A 17,632-nucleotide genomic window follows, 5' to 3' on the forward strand; every position below is an offset into this window, starting at 1 on the left:
ACAGGCCAGAAAAAGTACACATATATGATGGGATGAGTAAAAGATGGAAATTAAATATATAGTTTTTATGATGTTATATACAATTTAGATAGTTTTTGCTCCTCGATTTCCTCTGACTCATATAAGTGTTTTATGAAAAGAATAATCATTTTCTGCACCTTTTAGATAAAAAGATGTGTCACTGAGCACATATGTGATTTATCAAGAGACAATATGGAGATAAATAGTTTTCTAGGAACTATATCCAATTCCTTAGAGGACATCTTTCTGTCTTTCCTCTGTTGCCTTCAGTCTTTCACTGCTGATGTGAGCAAGCACCAGGTGTATGTCAGTTCTTCTTGTTCTTTCTCTTTTTTTCTTTGACATCACTGTTGAGGGACAGAGCAGATGTGATAGCTGACTGGGAAAAGAGTGAGGCCATTTCTGAACTCAGGCTCAGCTTCTGATTGATTGGGGCCTTGAAAGTAAAGTTTTGCATAAGAGGAGTGAAGATAATGAACAGCTCAGACATGCCCAGTTGTTCTCTGGAGCAAACTCACTTTCCTGCAGGAACAAAACAGAAGACTAGTCATATTCTCAGCTAGTATAGTGGCTCCAGGGACTGGTATCTCAAGTGCCTTCTTCAAGTCTTGAGTTGACCCTTAAATTTGTATTCAATTGCTCATTTACATCTGTCGTCTACCTTGATTATTCAAAGCACAGAATCTGGAAGCTCTAAATTTCAAGTCCAATAGCTTCATGGGCAAGTAGTTCTTGGTTAGTTCAGGGTGTAGGATGGTAGAAATGGGTATCCAGGGGTGACAGAGAAAGCCTGAAAGCTTTTAAAACTCAGTTAATACACATCATTGATACTATAGTCTGTTGTTCAGTGACAAAATTATTGATGCTTTTCAACCAATAAAAGAAAATCCAAACAAGTAAGTGTATCAGTAAAGTCTGCCTGAAGTAAAAGTCATCTTTCTCTTATGCCCACTTAACTCTTCAACCTTGATTGATGTCAGTGGTATTGATTTCTTCAGGGTGACTCTAAAAATGGAACTGAATGGAGGAATTTAGGACATTGGTGGGCTAGGGGTGCCATTATCTGCCTGGCTTCTCCTTGAGACAGATTAGACCGCACTATCTTATTCTCACTGAAATAAAGGCTGGAACTGTCCTTTAGACTGGCTACAGAGGTCACATGGAAGTAAGAATAAACCTACCTCCTAAACATCTCTACCATTCCTCCTGTATCTTCTTATAGATGTGGCAAACTGCACTCAAAATTTTTCCAAAGTTACCACTCAGTTGTCCCCATAAAAGTCTGGGGAATATTAAATCTTCAGAGCCATAGAAAAAAAGAACCTAATGTGTTTGCACCAGGAAGCAATGACTTCAATATCCCCTGGGATATAGGATATATAGGATATATAGGATATATAGGATATATAGGATATATAGGATACATAGGATACATAGGATACATAGGATACATAGGATATATAGGATATATCCTATAGGAGACAGTGGGAAAATTTGAATCCAAATATGTTCACAGTCCTTTTTTTTTGAGCCTATGGAAGAAGAGAGGCTTATGAAAATCAAAGATCAAGCCTCCTTATTCCTCTTAGGTAATGGTCATTTGACAGAGAGGAAGTAAACTTCCTACACTTCCTGTATAGGAGAGAAGGTACGTATTAAGTTTTCAGGTTGCCGGCCTTCATTTTCTACATTTTTTTTTCAGGAGTTGGTTGACCCAAATTTATTGTGGGAAGTGAGACATGAGGAAAAGCAGATATCATTGTCAGTTTGATCCTGATTCATCATGAATGAATGCAGACAGCCAGGATTTCATGACTTTAAAGTTTAAAAAAATCATAGGATGACTCTTGAAAAGCAAGTGTCTATCCCTTATAGAGTTCTGAAAGGAAAACCAAAACATAACGCCTGACTGGGAAGGAGTCACTGTTTTTGTTTGTTCAAGAGAGACCTTGCAGACTACAAATATGAGGTTCCACACAGAGGAAAAATGTTAGCTAATCAGGAAATTTTTATCAAAAGTTTTGGGCAAGTCACCTTTGCATTCTTCATCTCAATTGACCAGTTCTAATTTAGGGAAATACTTCATTCCAGTCCACAAAAGGCCTTTAAAATCTCAGTCCCCCTAGAGAGGAAAGACTTCATTTTCTCTACCCCTCCACCTGTCTTTGAAGAGTATTTTTCTCTTGGTGAAATTTCTCCACCTGTAATAAGTTTTTTTTTTTTTTTAAAATCTGTGAATTCTAGTTTCTCTTTTGGAGCTATTCCCTGCTGCTACCTGTTCTGAATTTTTTTCTTGCCTTTTAATTTCCTAATAGGACCAAATAACACACAGTATAGGACACAGTAACAATGTTTGTTTTAAAAGTTCATGTATGTAAACTGATTCAACTTGAATTTCTCCCTAAGGACTTGAGGCCATTTTCCCCAAAGAAACATCTGTTTCAAAACTTTTGTCCTATAGTACCACACATGATTACCACAGAAATCTCTCTTATGTACATTGCTCACCCCTTCCTTTATTTTTAAGTGATATATAGTCACTATAAAATAGGAGAAAAGAAGCATGAAACATTTTTCACTATAAATATAGAAAAATATATAGTAACTATATATTTTGATAAAATATATATTTGAAAATAATATAGTTTGATATAATATATAGTCACTATTTAAAAACATAAAGAAGATAATTAAAGCTGTTTCTGTTTCTGCAGTCAAAACAAAAACCTTGAATTGATGTGAACTCAGTGTTATTGTGTGGATTTTCATAAACATTGCAATAAACATTATGCATGGCTACTCTAAAGCTGATTTTCCACCTTTATCTTTAACCATGAAATTAAATACTAGTTCAAAACTAACCATGTATTCAGGCTTGCACTGTGCACTCTAACTTCCATGGACTGTTAAAGAAATAAAACAGGTATTATAGGAAAAATCTCTTCATGTAATTTCATGTCACAATAACACTGTTGCTATAATTTGTGTCTGTGTGGTACATGAGTCCACTCCTTTTATCTTTATCATGTTACAGGTCTATTCCAGCTAGTTTTATGTCAATTTGACACATGCTAGATTTATTTAGGGACTCTATGAGAAAACACCAGTAAGGGTCAAGTCTGTTGCATACTCTTAATTAGTAATAGATGTGGACACACTCAAACCATTATAAGTGGTGCCAGCCTTGGACACATGATACCGGTGTGTATAAGAAAGCAGGCTCAGCAAGCCTTGGAAAGCAGGACAGTAAGTGTTCCTCCATGGTCTCGGCTTTAATTTCTACCTCCAGGTTTCTTCCTTAAGTCTGACTTCATTCAGTGATGATGTGTGTCTTGAGAGCTATAAGGAGAATAATCCCTTTCTTCCTAAAGTTGTCTTTGGTTATGCTAATTCAACAAAGATTTTTTAAGATAATTTTAAGATAGAGAGATTGCTGACAGGTTTCTGTAGGAGATCTGACCATATGTTCTACAGAGGATTGTGGACAGACTTGAAACTTTAGGCTAGAAAAGCCATTGAGTGTTCTAAGTTTGTTGAGTTGTTGTGAGGGCTTGGAAGAGAATCCTGGAAGCAATGCTACAATAGAGCCACAGTGGTGAAATTTTACAGGGAGGTTTGAAAGTTTCTTAAAGATTCTTTCCCTCACCAAATACCAGATCAGGTTCTCCTCTCCCCCTAACTCCCCAAGCCCTGTCTACTTTCTCTCCCAGATTCCTCCCTCTCACCCCACTTGTGATTGATTTCTTCTGGTATTGGGTGAGGGAAAAGGACTGAAGCCCTGAGGGACAGCAGAAAGAATGGAAACAGGCAAACTCAGGAAATAGGAGGTTGGGGCACCCCCCAGAATGCACCAGACACCTGGGAGGTCAGAAACTCCCAGGATTCGAAGTGTGTGTGTGGGGGGGAGTCTTAGAAGAAATGCCAAACAGTAGGGAGAAGGAACTTATAGAGCCTTTCTCCAGCAGAAGACAGGGCATCAAATAAGGGAGAGGGGGCCATCCCATAGTCACAACTCTGACCCATAATTGTTCCTGTCTGAAAAAATAACAGGGATGGAAATGGAGAGAACCCTAAGGAAAAAGAAGGTCTAGCAATAGGCCCAAAGTGGTATCCAGCTCAAGAGTAGGTTCTGGAGCCAGACACATTACTGAGGCTATGGAACACTCACAAAAAGGGATCTATCATGACTGCCCCCTGAAAAACCCAACAAGCAGCTGAAAGAATCAGATGCAGATATTTGTACCCAAGCAATGGACAGAAGCAGCTCACCCATTGTTGAATTAGGGAAGGCTGAATGTAACTGAGGAGAAGGGTGATCCTGCAGGAGGACCAGAAGTCTCAATTAATCTGGACCTCCAAGATCTCTCAAATACTGGACCACCAAACAGCATGAAACATCTGATATGAGACCCCACCCCACCCCCAACACACATACAGTAGAGGGCTTCGGGGTCTGTGTTCATTCAGAGATGATGTACCTAACCCTCAAGAGACTGGAGGCAACAGGGAGTTTAGAAGTCAGGTGGGGTAGAGGTGGGGGTGGGAGCATTCAAGTACATGGGCCATCTACTTACATGGGGGCATGTAAATAGACAGGGTTGGGTGGGGAAGAGGTGTGGAATGTGGAGCAGTCAGAGGGTGGACAGGGTGAGGGGGGATAAAATATGGAGTATAAAAAAGATAATAAAAAGATTTTTAAAAATTAAAAAAAAGACTCTTTCAGAGACATTCAGTATTTTAAATTAATAGTCTAGTTCTAGTCATCTAGGACTGAAAAATACCACTTTTTACTAGAACAGTTGGTGCTAATTAGCTAGAACTGAGAAGATAGCAATGATTATGTAGAAACCAGCATCACTGAGGATTATAAATCTGGGGGTATTTCCTCCGGGTTAGCACACGGTATCTGTCATGCAGAAAGAGTCAAGACTATGTCTCATGTTGGCATCTGAACTTGGTAGTATAAGAGTCATTCGGGTGTTAATGGCTTTGAAGGCATGAGGAGTCATGGAGAAAAGCTGAGGCTTGGCACCATGTGTTAAATTCAGAGTCTGTGGAGAAAGTCAATGTTCAGATACAGCCCTGTGGCAGCAGAGACTCCCAACCTATTGAACAAGAGACAATACCACAAAGAAGCAGCAGCTGGGAAGTGGAGCCAGCCTGATATGGGAGACAGATTATTTGTTGATTATACAGATCCTATGGAGACAAAAAGATGATGGACCCCAGAAGTCTGGCACTGAGCTGTTGAAATTTGTTTTTGCTATGATTTAAATATAAGTATGTCCTGAATTTTTCCTTGAAATAATACAGTATAGGACTTAATTTTTATTTCACAAAAGCATACAGTTGAGACATTTTGGAAGTTTAGAGAAGACTTTGATATTTCAGAGAAGCTTTAAATATTGAAATTTGAATTTTTAAAATAAGGCTGAAATTTAAAGTGATCAAATTTTTAGACTGTGCTATGGGATTTTTAAAAGTTGGAATGTGTTATAGTGTGAGATAAGATTAACATGAGCTCTAGGGACTAAAGAAGAAAGGAAAGGTTGTGGTTCAAGATTGATGGGTTTCTGTGTCGGAATGACAACGTATCAGTATTGTTGTCTACTTTTATGCCAGTTTGACACAAGGTAGAGTCATTGTAGAATAGGTAATCTCTATCTAGTCAATACCTCCACCAGATTGGCTTGTGAGGGAAGCTTGTGTTGTCTATTTTAAATTCATGTTCAATGTGGGAAGGCTCATATCATTGTGGGTGATGCCACCCCACAGCAGTTGGTCTTGAGGTGTATAAGCAAAACTAGCTGAACAAGTTATGAGGGGCAAGACTGTAAGCAATACTTTTCTAAGGCCTCTACTTCAGTCCCTGGTCCCCACCCTCGGTCCCTGATGTGCTTGACTTCCTGCCCTGACTTCATTTAGTATTTGAGTGTGACTAGAGAGCTTTGAGCCAAAGTAAACCTGTCTTCTCTAAGGTCATGGTGTTCTATCTCACCAGTAGAAACCCTTAGACATTATTATCAGTAAAATGGCAATCAACTCTGTTGTAAATTCTCATGATTCATCAGAAGAATTCCTCTTCCAGAACAAAACTTGACCTGAAGCCCATGTTCAATAACCAGCTTCATTGGGGACCACTTTGGTATTGTGACTAACCCTCTCATTTTCAAACAATCTTTCTAACTTGAAAAATAAGCAAAGAGGATGCTTCCTACCCAGTCTTCATGGCTGGACAATCATGACAATCATCCAGCAGGAACAAGCATGCTTTAAGAGGACCAAGTAAGAAATACCCAGTTGTTGTTGAGGAAGGAAAGGCTGGCATACCATAAGCTGTCCTTAGTTTTATTCTATAAATAGAGATGTAAGGATCAGGAACTATTTTAGTTTGCCCCAATAATGCAATGGTAAAAATTTAGACAAAGTTTTTGTCTAAATTAATAAATAAGTCTGATATTAAGAACAAATATTATTTCCCTGCTTCAGACTCTTTATGTCAGGTATTTTGTTGCAATGATGGAAAGGTTTGATTTAAAACTATACTTGGGGATCAAGCCTGAGATGCCCACTAGTCTGGTTTCATGCAGACCTGGGTGGGCAGACCACACAAGAGATGACCACTGCCCAGTGCCACATGGCATTGGTAGGGCACAGCACACCTGAGACCACTCGATAGATTACCCTAGACACTCAGATACACAAGTGGCCATTAAGATAAACAAGTAAGTAGTGGAGAGATGAAAGAGAAGCAGAATCATGTGTGCACAAGGAAGAAAGGGAGAACTGAAGACTCAAGTCTAGTGATGAACAGACTGATGTGAGTAGCTGGTGATGTCACCTAAGGCCATGATGAGGTCCTGGCCTATACGACCATTGAGGGCCATGTCTGGGTTGGTGGCTCTGCAGCAGGGGAAGGGGGTTGTTATCACCAAAGGCCAGGCAGACTTCACTGTCTGGGCTACTGCCTGAGAGGACATGTTGATGTGGGAAGGCTCTGCAGAATTGGCCCCACCTCTTACCTGGGTATTGTTTGAGGCCTCATCCCACAGGTGTGAGAACAGGAAAGCTAGCCCTACTCCTTGCTTGCTGCAGTAATCAGGAAAGCTCCTCTCAACCCCTACCTCCACCCCTGTGCAAATATTGGACAGGTAGCAGAGTAGATCTGTTCTCCTTAGTCCCTGCTGTCTACAGCAGGCTGAAGGCCTGGCTCCAAACTCATGAGAACGGGAGAGATGGCCCTGTCCCTTACTTGGTATAACAGTCAGGAGAGTTCCTGACCTGACTTCTCTTACTGAAGAACTATAAACTATAAGATGAAATAAATTCTGTCTTCCCCAAGTTACTTGTCATCATAGTGTTTATCATAGCAATAGAAAGTAAACTAAGACAGTGCACTTGGTAATAAAATCTGTACTTAAATGATTTAACACAATTTCAATAACAAGACACCAGTGAGTCATTGCTTACTCTCTTCTTATCATCTAAAGCTAATGAAAATGGGGCGGGGGGACTATACACTAGGAGAAAAGGAAGCACCTATAGGGAAGAGACTTTTAAGATCTAAAGACAAATCATCTATTGCAGATTCTCTTACCTCAAGGTGCTGTTTCTCAGTCTAAAGGCATTGGTAGGGATGGCAAGATAGAGCAGTGGCTGTCACCCAAGAATTACAACATTAGTTTAATATGGTGGAACCACAGGATTGAAGGGAAGAGTCTATTCTTACATGTTGTCTTTTGATTACAAACTCACATTATATGTGTAAACCATTCCCCCAAATAAATGTTAAAGGCATGAGCATCTGAAGATTGCTCCAACCATCACTGTAGCAAACATTGAGGGGGAGTGGATTCTCAGAATTTCTTGTCATAACCATGAAGCAGAAAAAGTTTTAGCAATGTGGCTTAAAGTATGTGCTATGATAAAAATCTGAGACTATTCTCTGCAGAAATATTGGAAGGAATTCCTACACTTTATACCATCTACTTTGTAAGAAATGGTTTATGACAGGTGGCATCCTTTATCCTGTTACCATGCATATGTGTTAAAAGGACTTTAAAAGGGTGGTTAACACTTATTGAAAGAATTGCCTTGTCCAGGTGCCATTTAAAACTGTTGTCTCCTGTTCTCATTGTGTTAAGTATGAAACCTTTCTTCATAGTCTCATCAAATGTTATTACTAATACACAGATCTATTTCTGAGTAAAAGGTAAAAAAGCATCTCCTTAATATAACTTTGATCATTTGAAAAACTCTAGAAATATGGTAGCCATTCAGACTTCGTTGTGATGAAAAGGCACCATTTGGCTCTCTTCTGCATGTTGGAGAAAATAGAGCCAGAGAGAAACAAGGGTGATCTGAAGCAGTCCCTGTTCACAGCAACAGTGAGATGAAGCAACAAGCAGGGCCACATGGAGAAGATACAATTAAAGCAGAGGTCTACAGAGTGAAGAGTGTAGAAGAGCTAAGGAGGAGCTTTGAACTCTTTTCTGTTCATAACAACTCACCCATTTAGAATAGCAGAAAGAATTCTCATCTTAAACTGTCCATTCTCCAACAAATGCTCTGGATTGAACACATCTGGAGTGGCCCACTCTTTCAGGTCCCTGTGTAGCCCAGTGAAATTGGTTAGGACCATGGTTCTGTAAGGAAGGCAGCAAAGTGAAATATGGATCACACTCAGTTAGATTAACAGGGGTAGTGACTCTCAACCACTAATGTCTGAGATTTTTGACTTCCTAAACTTTTCCAGCCTTACCAATACACTTTCCCACTGACATTTGAACATATATCACTATGTGTCCTTTATACCTGCTATTTTTGCAGTAGCATCATAGGAATTTTTATCAGCAGAGCTAGGCTACTATTTGCTATAAAATATTTCTACTTGATAGGAAGAGGTTAGTATATGTATGTCTAGGGAAGGATCTGTGACTATCCAAGGGGTGATGAGGAGTTTGTTTCTCTCTATCAACAGTTCCATGGTTATATCACCTCTGCTTCTCTGTTCTCATTCATCCAATGTTAAGGGGATAACACCCAGTCCCACCAAGGTTAGTCAAACATAAATGGATGCATCAGAAGGCATTCCTGTCTAGGCAGGTACTTATATGGTCCCTAGTTATGAGACTTTTTCTTCATGGTGTCATTCCAACAAGAAAGCTGGACCATTCCTTAAATCTGGATTCTCTTGCTGCCTTTCCAGTTTATCCCTTCAAACTCTGTGACACTTTTCACCTTGTTTTCCTGGACTAGCTTTGAGTTGATAGCACAGCCTGGAACCTGGGTGGGTTTGTCACATGACTTTCTTTTATTGTTCCACATTCACTTCCCATACCTGGTAAACAGGCTCCTCATACTCTTAATGCAAAATTTTTATGCTATGTTCCACCAGAGCCAATGTTCACCTGTAGCTAGGATCCTGCCATAGTAACATTCTTGTAGGCTTTCAACGAGACAATATTTCAATACGATCTTTCTTATTGTGTGTGTTTCTCTTCCTGTACACACAGAGCTAATTCTCAATGCCCCTTTAACTTTCAGCTCCAAAATATTTCTACTTCTAAAGCTCAGCATAATTTCTTTCCAGGTCATGCCTCTCACTTGCCATTGTCATCATGCACAGAGTAGCAGGGTATTTTCTTCTGGGAAGTCCTCATGGCCTCTAAGTAGATATTCCTTGTTATAGTTTTCCTTTAAGTCCAAACCAATATGTTCAGAAGTTCAACAAATATTGGCTTGATTAATGAAGACTAGCTTAATTTCTGAGTGTAGTGCCATGCAAATATAATCTCATTTTATCCCCATTTGGATCCTATGAAGTGGGCTGAATAAAGACTCTGAAGCTTGATTGGTTTGGTAATATGTTTCCATAGTGACAGAAAGTGAAGTCATCACTGGAACCAGGCCTTTCTGCTGCCAAGGCAACTGTTTACATCCTGTGTTGCACATAGCCATTTAGATTCCTCAATACTCAGAAAGGTGTTAGAGCTGATCTTGAAAGTTTGTGGACGAAGTTTCATTGGTTTCCTGGATATAAATGAACAGGTAGGAAAAATGAAAACAGCACTTGGGGAATCCAGACCTAATGATCTTCTCAGTGACAAGAGAAGAATAGTCACAGTGGTTGTTCCTCAGCCTGTGCAGAGAAAGTGGCTGTGCTGTGATACGTAGATATACACTTCTGGGTCTAATGCTGGTGAGTATTCCCAAGAACAATATATTTGAGTCCTAGAAAATAATTCTAGATCCCCAAAGAATATTCGGTATACGGCAAGAATAGATCTGCAGTTCTATGAAGTAGAGAGGAGATGACAGTGGCCAAGCGAGATAAGGAGTCATGTGATCAGCATTTAGTCTGTAAAGACAGGGAGTTGAGCATGGAATCATATAGTAAAATGGAAAAGGGATACTTTAATGTCAAATAAAGCAACTCTTGTGGATGGATTAAGAGGATGAATTCTCAGACCAGGGTTGGTTTTAGATCCCATCAACATCACTTCAAACAGCTTGTGTGAATATCCATTTAGAAACATGGAGGGTTTTATTCTCTCTCACCCATTGAAATTATTTCCTAGTGTGTGAACACCTATCACCTTTAAAAGTTAGGTTGTGAACTTGATGTCCAAATGTACTGGGGTATTTGGTAATGCATAGTTACCTGTGGCAGGTGGAATCTAGCAAACTTGGTGTCAACTGTTACTTTCCTTGGAATATTCAAGGGGACGATGTTGCCCAGCCTTTGTACCTCATGACAGCATTAGTGTAAGGCATGGAATCTTGGTCAGCAAGGCTCACCTTCCTTCCACAGTCAATCACTGTCAATTTCACTCTGCTATTTTTCTGAAATAAAGAAGAAAAATCTAGTAAGTTTTATATTGTTCTATTTTCATCGTGGTGTTTAATCAACTGTTTTTCTAAAACTACTAAGTAGATGTTATAGTACATTAATGATTTTTTTATTCCCAATTTGAAAAAACAAAGAAAAGTTTATCTATCCTTGCCTAATAATCTTCTAGAACTAGTATGAAGAAAAGATGAAATGGGCCACACTCCTTAAACCAGGAGAGACAGCAACAGTGAGCAAAGTATAGCAACAGAGGCATCCCGGGTCTCTGAAAGAAAATGACAACAATTTCCAACTCAGAAAATTCCAGGAGGAATCTAAAATGTCTCAGGTAGTCAGCACCTGAGAAAATTCTTCCAGATTAGGGAGAATCTAGAACAGTGCATTCTAGGCACAGAGAAACATAGGTCTTAAGGTAATTTTAGGTAAGAATAAAGGCAATGCAAAGAGAAGAAATGTAATGAAGCAATACCACATGCAAGACTGGTGAGTGCAGTGGTTTGAATAGTTATGAATCCCAAAGACTCCAAAGATTCATGTGTATTAATCCTTGCTTCATAGGGAGTGACACTGTTAGGAGGTGTAGCTCTGCTGTAGGAAGTCTGTAACTCTGGGGCAGGGCTCTAAGGTCTCTTATGCTCAAACTGTGCCCAGTGTTGATCAAGATGGAGAACTCTCAGCTCCTCCTTCAGCACTATGTCTGTACACCACCATGTGTCATTATGGTGCTAATGGACTAAAACTTTGAAACTGCAAGCCACAAAATGTTTTCCCTTTATAGCACTCATCTCGGTCAGTGTTTCTTCACAGCAATAGAAACCCTAACTAAGACAGTGGGATTGAGACTCTAAGTCAGAGAGGTGACATCACAAGATGCCAGATAGCAAACTTGGAAGGGTGCACAGTATCAAGGAAGAAATGGCAACACACAGTTAAAAATCAGGGGGTCATCAGGGGATGCTCATGTGGCAATGACAGTTTCACCTGGAATGATTGTTTCACTTGACTCCTCTGTTTTCACCTAGACTCCAAGCCTGTTAAGGGAGCAGTCTCTCTACTCTGTGTACACAGGGCCATCATGGTCCTGACAAAACATCTGCAGGATGTGTATATTCCTAAGTGCTCATCACCTCACAGCTGTTCCACATTTTCCCATTCCACAATTATATTTTCGAGCACCATTTGAGATATAGGCTCCAGAAAGACCATTCCACCTGGTCTAGGTCAAACCACACACCTTGTACTTCTGGATTGAGGGTCATGTAGAGCAGAGCCAAGTGCAGTATAGTAGATGTTGTCTCTGTTCCCACAAGAAAGAGACTCAGAGTGCTAAAGATGAGATTTTCTTCATTGAAACTTGTAGTATTTTCTAGATACTGGAAAAGACAATATATACCCATTTTTCCTGAGCATTTGTGTCTCTAACCCAAAAGGTCTCCACCATGGGAAGTGAACTTAAAAGAAAACAATCATAGGAAAAATGATCCTCTGTATGACTTCACAAGGAAGCAGAGGTACCACAAGACTACCATGTTCTTATACTTATAAATTCTTGAGAAGTCATTAGAGTGGAAAGAGGATATGATGTTGATACACTTAGATCCCAGTGTCAACACTATCACATCTAAATATCTGACAAAGGGAAAGTCACTTTATATTTTCATTCTTCAGATGGATGTTTTATAATGGGAATAAGACACATTAATTGAGAGGACATTTTGAATCTCATGTGCAATGAAGCCATCAACTTATTAAATTTTATAGTTATAACCTCTTTTTTCTGTCAATTATATCTTATCAAATCTCATCATCTTTACCCTTCCTCCAGAAACTTCAATTTGTTAATATCGTTTTGCACATACCTAAACACCATATGGCCATCATAATCTCCTATGAGTAAATAACATGTATACAGATTACTATGCCATTATGAAGAAAGAAGAGAATGTAAAAAAAAAAAAATCACCTTTTTTTCTACTATAAGAAGTATCCGAACTCCATATGCCAAAGAATAAAATGTTGATTCAAGGTATAATTTATCCAGTAGACTATTGAACTAAAAACTACATCCAGTTTGGCTATATAATTGAATCCTGTCTAGAAGGATAGATAGTGGTAATAGGAGGAAAGAAGAAGGTAAAAATCTCATCTCAACCTTGGGGGTAAATATTAGTACTAAACTTAATGTTTCTTAGATTTTCCAGTTCATTCTGAGAGGGGATGAATAACTGGTGTCAGATACAACTTACAGTGAAATAGAATTCTATAGCTTAATTGCTACCTTTGACCTTTGTATAGTACTTCAGTTAGGAGTAAGAGATAGGGACTGTACAAGGAAATGGTAGTAGTTTAACATTTTCAATGCTGTAAACCAAGCATCATTACACTCTGGCTGTTTTTCCCTAGGTGTGCAGCATTCTTGAGTTCATGCCATTCCAAACAAATAAAAATACTGGCCATATATTTATCCATCTTTGATAGACTAAATAATGATTCACCAATATATCTACATTCATTATTAGAACACATGCTCACTATATATTTTGTCAAAAGAGACTTTTGCAGATATGACTAATATAAGGATTTTGAAATTAGAATATATAATCTAGCCAAATTGCCCTGTTTTAATTAATTAAGGAGTGCTTAAAGGGGTAATTCTCAACCTGTGGGTTGTGACGTCTTTGGTTATTGAATGACCCTTTCACAAGCATTCACCCAAGACCACCAGATAAACACAGATATTTATGTTAAGATTCATAACTAGAAAATTCATATTGATGAAGTAGTAACAAAAATAATTTTGTGCTTGGGCGGTCACTAAAAATGAGGAATGGGTGGTAACATGAGGAATGTTGAGAAAGATGGTTTTAGAAGAGGGATGGGATCAGATTCAGAGGGAAATTATGAAAAGACAAATAGAGAGATAAGCACTAGCATGACCCACAAGCTTAGGGATATAGATGCATTCTGGAAACTGAAAGAGTCCTGAAGATGGGGCCTTCACCGAGTTGTCTAAAGTAGCTAGCATATACACACACACATAGTATGCTGCAAACATAGAAAACCTTATTGTGGAGATTTGTTTTGCAGAATTGTAACTGAATAAATTAAGTTGTGGTCACTTGTTGAATCTGGTGGAAATTATTCAACCCATAATTCTTCTATAAGAAGATGACACAGGCAGCATCTTCCTTACCTTTTGCATTTCCATTAGGAAAACATCAATGAAGTCTCTCAGCTCATAGGAGTTCCAATCTTTCTGGAGTTTCTTCATGATATGAAAAACAAACAATTGCAGCTCTTCCCAGTTCCTGAAAATTTTCTGATGTGGTCCAGGAAGATATTTCATTATCCATGGAAAGCCATTGTATAACTGGTTGGGGGAAATAAGACAATCATAGAGACACTATGGCATCGATCTCCATGTTGTAAGATTGTCAGGTTTTCCCCTCATTCCTTACAGTGAAACTGTGGACTACTCTGAGCTATGTTTTCTCTCTCAACTCCATAGTGAACACTTCATTTCCTCCATGGGAAAAAATACTGAATCTCATATCCCTTCTTGCAATCTGGACTGCTTGCTCCATGGTACATGCCACTTCCTCTCCTACCTGGAGGATGAGATTGCATGCAGAATGTTTCTACTCTTAAACTGATGACCAGACTATAACCTCAAGGAATTCCAGAGGTAATATGTACCAGTTTAAAACCATGGCTTCATCACTGACTCTATCTTCCAATGCATTTCCTGTCATACTCGCCTCAAGTCCTCTTAAAGTAGGTTTTCCTCAGCTGGACCTTAAGTAACCATTCCTTTTTTCTTCTGTCACTGTTACTTGCTATGATGCAGCAGCCACTGTCCTCTGTACTTGCATCTGATTTTAAACATTTGCAGTTGTAACTCATTGTTTACACCAAGCTTCTGTTAAGTGCTCACTTTTTGAAACTGTCTTCCTGATGATCCTCCAAGTGTCAGCTGTCTTTTCACTCTCTCTCTGTTCCCCTGCCATGATTTATTTTCCTCAGGGAAATCATCAGAAACACATGTACAATGAGACAAAAACACAGTTTTCTAATGATTTGAGCAAAAATAAGTATTATAAGTTTATTTGACAAATTCCTTCCATAAATTGAGATAAGTTCATAGCAAATGAGAAATGAAACACTTTGATCTTGGTTAACTTCCTCTACTGTGTGATTGCTCATTCCTCAATTTGTTCCAAACCCAACACATCCAGAGCAGCTGGCCATTATAAACATCTTCCCAATCAATATCAGAATCAAGTAAGAAGTATGTTTTCTTTTCATTTAGATTGTATTTTCTTTCAACAAGCCATTTATCACCCCAAAGAGAAGCCTATGGATGTTATAAACCTGGTCCTAGAAGCTTGCCCAACCCTTTCATTTCTACACACTAATTAAATAATGTTGAAAATATCATCCTGAGTGAGGTAACTCAGTCACAAAAGAACACACATGGTAACATTGTATTACTCACTGATAAGTAGATATTAGCCTAAAAGAATACCCATGATACACATCACAGACCAAATGAAACCCAAGAAGAAAGAAGATCACACTAAAGTGTAGATGCTACAGTCCTCAGAAGGTGGAAGAAAATAATCTCTGGGAAGTAGAGGGAGAGAGGAATCTGGGAGGGAGAGAGGAGGGTAAGGGAAAAGGGGGCCAGTTCAGATATGGGAGGAGATGGTGGAGAAGTACAGAGGTCAGGAATTTGAGAGTAGATTTGTAGCAGTGGCGGAGGGGGAAGTAAAGTAACTACTAGAAAGTTGAGTCCGGGACTCAAGAGGTTTCCAGGACCCAACAGGGAGGATATTAGCCGACATACCCAACAAAGGAGAGATTGAACCTGTACAGACCATATCCAGTTTATATACACATCCCCCAGATAAGGGATGGGGCCACTCAATCACCTCAAAAATATTAATCCAGAATTCCTCCTGTCAAAAGGAAATGCAGGGACAAAGTGTTGAGCAGGGACTGAAGGAAAGGCCATCCAGAGACTGTTCCACCTAAAGATTCTTCCCATCTGCAGACAACAAACCCAAACACAATTGCTGATGCCAAGAAGTGCTTACTGACAGGAGCCTGGTTTAGCTGTCCTCTGAGAGGCTCTACCAGAGCCTAACCAATACAGATGAGGATGTATACATCCAAACAGAGGACTGAACATGGGAACCCCAATGCAGAAGTTAGGACAAGGACTGCTAAAGTGGTTTGCAGTCCCATAGGAAGACCAAAAATATCAACCAACCAGACCGCCCAATTCCCAGGTACTAAACCACCAACCAAAGAATATGGTTCCCATGGGGGGAACCATGGCTAAAGCTGAATATGTACCAGTGTATTGCCTTATTGCGCATCACTGGAAGGAGAGCCCCTTGGTCCTGTGTAGGCTCGATGATCCAGTGTGGGGGAATGCTAGGGTGCTGAAGCAGGAGTGGGAGGGCAGGTGTGGGAGCACCCTCATAGAGGCAGGAGACAGGGGAGAGGATAGGGTTCTTGTGGAGGAAAAAGTGGTAAAGGGGATAACACTTGAAATGTAAATAAATAAAATAACCAATAAAAAATTTAAAAATTTTAAGATAAAACTCAGTTAACAAAAATATTCATGATCTAATTATATATAAAAAGTTAAAATGAAAAAATATTGAATAATATGTCAGATATGGAGAAAAATAGAAACCAAAAATTCATTGTGTGTCAGTTCTCCTGTGTCAAAGATTTTGATAAAAGCATAAATAAAACATTTGTGATTACTTTCAATAGAATTTATTTTATGGTTTATTGGCATCCATTTTGGGACACCCTAGCCATTTGTCTCTGAGTATAGTTCCTGCAAGATAAGTTCTAAATAACCCTGACTCAGTAACTCATCTATCTTAAAATGAACAGTCATGACCATCTACTTTTTACGATATGGCTAACACCTTTTTTGGCTTCAGTAACCTACTTATGCAGATATTCCCATCACCTTGACTACCTAATCTTGAAGAGTAAACCAACTCTTGAATTGCTTATGGAGCTATCCAAAGTCTTCTGATGGTTTAGCTTTTTAAAATTCTTCTTTCACACCCATTACCACAGCAGACTCCTTTTTGTCTCAGATATTATGGTCCTTCAATAGGTAATTAATATATCTTTTAACTGTAATTGGATTGAGTCTATAGTCTTTCCCTAGGGTTCAGGACCAAAATACAATATTCAAAGATGATCAGACTGGATGTAAAAAATCTGACACCAAGTTTATGATATTTCAAAAAGAAAAATGTAAAATATAAAGTTGCTGCCCATGTTCCACAGAGTCAGCTCTCAAATCTTCTCAGAGAGAAAAAAAACATCTATTTTAGTAGATGTTATAAAATTAGACAGTTACTGGTCAGAATAAAAAGGATAAAAGCATAAACATGCTCAGCCCTGAAAAGCTCACACATATCACAATTTCTCTTCTGAACGCTTGGGGATCATTACAGCAAGAGAATTGAGAGAGCCAGAGATAGCAGATGATTCCGAGGAAAGCAGTTTCTTTCAGACATGCCCCTCAACAGAGGAATGGATACAAAAAATGTGTTACATTTACACAATGGAGTACTACTCAGCTATTAAAAAGAATGAATTTATGAAATTCCTAGGCAAATGGATAGACCTGGAGGGCATCATCCTGAGTGAGGTAACCCAATCACAAAAGAACTCAAATGATATGTACTCACTGATAAGTGGATATTAGCCCAGAAACTTAGA

The 17,632-nt window shown here is 39.0% G+C and overlaps 1 pseudogene; it reads right to left on the reverse strand.

The window, feature by feature from the left end:
* Positions 1-249: 249 nt before the first annotated feature.
* Positions 250-16,211, reverse strand: LOC110293366 (annotated as a pseudogene).
* Positions 16,212-17,632: the final 1,421 nt, after the last annotated feature.

The sequence above is a fragment of the Mus caroli genome, chromosome 4 (assembly GCF_900094665.2).
Source record: "Mus caroli chromosome 4, CAROLI_EIJ_v1.1, whole genome shotgun sequence".
Taxonomy (NCBI): Eukaryota; Metazoa; Chordata; class Mammalia; order Rodentia; family Muridae; genus Mus; species Mus caroli.